A 3,267-nucleotide genomic window follows, 5' to 3' on the forward strand; every position below is an offset into this window, starting at 1 on the left:
TAGGAGGCAAGGGTGAAAGTCCTAATGATTCAAAGCAATTTTCCCCTTCTGATGTAAACAGTGGAAATCCCAAAAGGCATAAACTCACTGATAGAATCCCAGGAGAACATTCTTCAGAAACCCTTTCAGGTATCCTTTCTACTATGAATGCTGGTACACCCTCAAAAGGTGTTCCCACCTCATTAAAACATGATCAAAATGGAACAATGTTTCCATGGGCATGTGCAGATGACAAGACACATTTGGATCTTGTAACTTTGGACATAGCAAATAAAAGCATAACAAGCCAGAGCAAGACAGTGGATTCCAAGAAAGGAAATAAGATCTTGCTACTTCATGACTTTTACTATGGACAGCATAAAGGAGACAGGTGGCCAGAAGAGAAGACTCACACAAACTTTAAATACCTCAGCTGCTTGAAAGTTCTAAAAAAATGTTAAGTTTATGAACCATATGAAGCACCATTTGAAACTTGAGAAGCAGAGGAGTGACAGCTGGGAAAGCCACACCACAGGCCAGCACTGCCACTGGAAGTTTCCCACTCCCTTCCAGCTGCAGTGTCACATTGAAAGTTTGCACATCCCCCATGGACCCTCTACTGTTTGTAAAATCTGTGAATTGTCATAAACAGATCAGATTCTCTTACAACACATGAAGGACAATCATAAACCTGGTGAAATGCCTTATGTATGCAAGGTTTGCAATTGTAGGCCATCAGCCTTTGCTGATGTGGAAATGCATTTTAGAGCCTGCCATGAAAACACTAAAAATTTGCTGTGTCCATTTGGTCTGAAAATTTACATAACAGCAACATCATATGCGGATCATTTTTGGCAGCATTGGAACAAGAGAGTCTTTCAGTTTTCCTAGTGCCAGCTTTAGAGTTTTTGACTTTGAAAGAGAACATGGAGCACAGAACCAAGAAACATGAAACATTTAAAAAGCCAGAGCAACTGGAAGAGTTGCTCCTAAAACAGAGGTTATTATTCAAACTTCAGTTCAGCCAGGATCAAGAGATGCAGCATCCATTGTTGTCAGCATCAGTCACAGAATTGACCCTAGGTTGTCACCTGCTAAAACCAAAATGGGAATGGCCATGAACACTCGATTTTCCAGACTCCCTTGCACCTAGCGTTCTGGCTGACATGTATATTTTGTGCCCACTTATAGGAATTATGAAAGACACAAGCTAGGCTAGGCCATCTGAATATCTTGGGTGTTGATGCTCACAAGCAATGTCATCAAATGTGGGTTTTCCATTGCCAATTCTTTAGCTCTCTGGTTTCAAGAAGTAGCCCAAAGTTTCATTCATGCTCCCTTCCAGCCATCTTCCCCTTAAGTAACATCTTTTCTAATCTCTACTCCCATAGGTTAGTTTTGTCTGTTTTTTAACTTAATATAAATTGAATCATGCAATGTCTTCTTGCCTTTGCTTTCTTTTAAATTATGTCTGTGAGATGCATCCTGGATGTGTGTAGCAGAAATGCATTCCTTTTCATGGTGGATTTCCATTAAATGAATATAACACACTTCTATGTATTCATTTTACTGTTGACTGACTTTTAGCCTGATTCTTTGGCTGTTTAAAGGAAGCTGCTCTGAACATTCTTGTGCCACTCTTTGTGGGCACCTGGACTCATTTTTTCTTGGGTATATATAACTATGTGAAAAAGTGCTGGAACTGCAGATAAAGTGTAGATACCATCAAATTTTCTCAAAAGTAATAGAAACAATATATATTCCCACCAGCCATACTGAGAGTTCCATTGATACAAATCGTTTCCAAAACTTGGTACTGTCAGACATTGTAATTAGAGCTATTCACTTAAAGTTGTAGTGGTATCTCATGTGGTGTCTGTTTTAAGTCTTGATTTTTTTTAAACTCAGTTGTCATTTGGAATGGGGGGTGAGGGAAATGCTGGGGCACTGAAATGACCCGAGTCTTGAACTGATGGTGGTTTCATGTGTATGTTTATGTACATTGTGGTTGGGGCTTTATGTGTGCTTTTTAAGAAATTTAAGATATTTCAGCTATGTTTTCTTCTAAAAGTTTTACTGTCTAACATTTAGGTCTATGATCCATCTCAAATTCATTGTTTCTTTAAGGTGTTAGAAATTAAGCCTTCGTGGTTGAAATTTCCCCATATGCATATCCAAATTAACCAGCACCATTTACTAAAACAACCACTCTTTACCCCACTGTATTGCAGCAAAACTTAATGTGAACTAGGTAAGTGACTGTTTATGTGTATCTGGATTTTATTCCATTCTGTTTGTCCAGTTCTCTATTTTTGTGCTAATTCCACATTATCTTAATTATTGTAGCTTTATGTAAGTCTGTGTCTCTTTAAGTGTTCCAGCTTTGGTCTTAAATTTTCTTGGCTATTCCAGAGGCTTTGTTCACTTGAAGTGGTTATAGTGGACATCTGTGTCTTGTTCCTAAACTCATATTCTATAGTACACCATTAATTATGGTATTAGATATAGGGCTTGCTGCAGCTACCCATGACTGCAGTGGAGTTGAACTAGAAATCAATAACAGATAATTTAAAAAAAAACAATAGTTTGGAAATTAAGCAATACATTTTAAAATGGAGCTGGGTGCGGGACACTGATTACGTGCTTCAACTTGGCGGGCCTGGGCCAGGGGACCGGATCCGCCCCTGGGGAGGGTGGTGGGCACGGGCGACAGCGCCCTCCACAGCCCCCCAGGCCTGGGAAAGTGAGGCTGGAGGCAGGCCCCATTTCCTCACCCAAAATACCACCGTTAGGGGAGGCTTGCTGGAGGGAACCGCCTTTTCCCCACCCCCTTATCTTGCCCGGACACTCCCCGTTGCCAGTGCAACTCCCATCACCACCAGTGCGCATACACTGTTGCCAGACACCGTTGCCAGAGCAACTCCCGCCCCTTTTCAAACAACCTCCGTGCCCTCTTAGAACCAATCCTAACCTCCGCACCCTCTCAGAACCAATCCTAGCCTTTATCCCCTCAGCATTGGCTTGTAACAACCCCCGCCCTCTATGCCAGCCTATATAACCTGTGCTCACCCCTAATAAACTCTCTTGGCTTCTTCACCCTCAAAGAACCGTGTCCTGCCTGTTCCTTCTTGCCGCCCTCCACACCTTGCACGCCTCCGCCGGGGACCGGGCCCAGTCCCCCGCCTCGCCCTCGCCTCCGGGAAAGAGCCCCCGCCGCCGGTACCCTCCGAGCAATGCCGAGAGCCAAGGGTTCAGCAACCGGCCGCCCCCCCACCAGACAAATCAACT

At 43.0% G+C, this 3,267-nt stretch overlaps 1 pseudogene; it reads left to right on the forward strand.

Moving 5' to 3' along the window:
* Positions 1–206: 206 nt before the first annotated feature.
* On the forward strand, positions 207–870 carry LOC119525017 (annotated as a pseudogene).
* Positions 871–3,267: the final 2,397 nt, after the last annotated feature.

The sequence above is a fragment of the Choloepus didactylus genome (assembly GCF_015220235.1).
Source record: "Choloepus didactylus isolate mChoDid1 chromosome 23 unlocalized genomic scaffold, mChoDid1.pri SUPER_23_unloc3, whole genome shotgun sequence".
Taxonomy (NCBI): domain Eukaryota; kingdom Metazoa; phylum Chordata; class Mammalia; order Pilosa; family Megalonychidae; genus Choloepus; species Choloepus didactylus.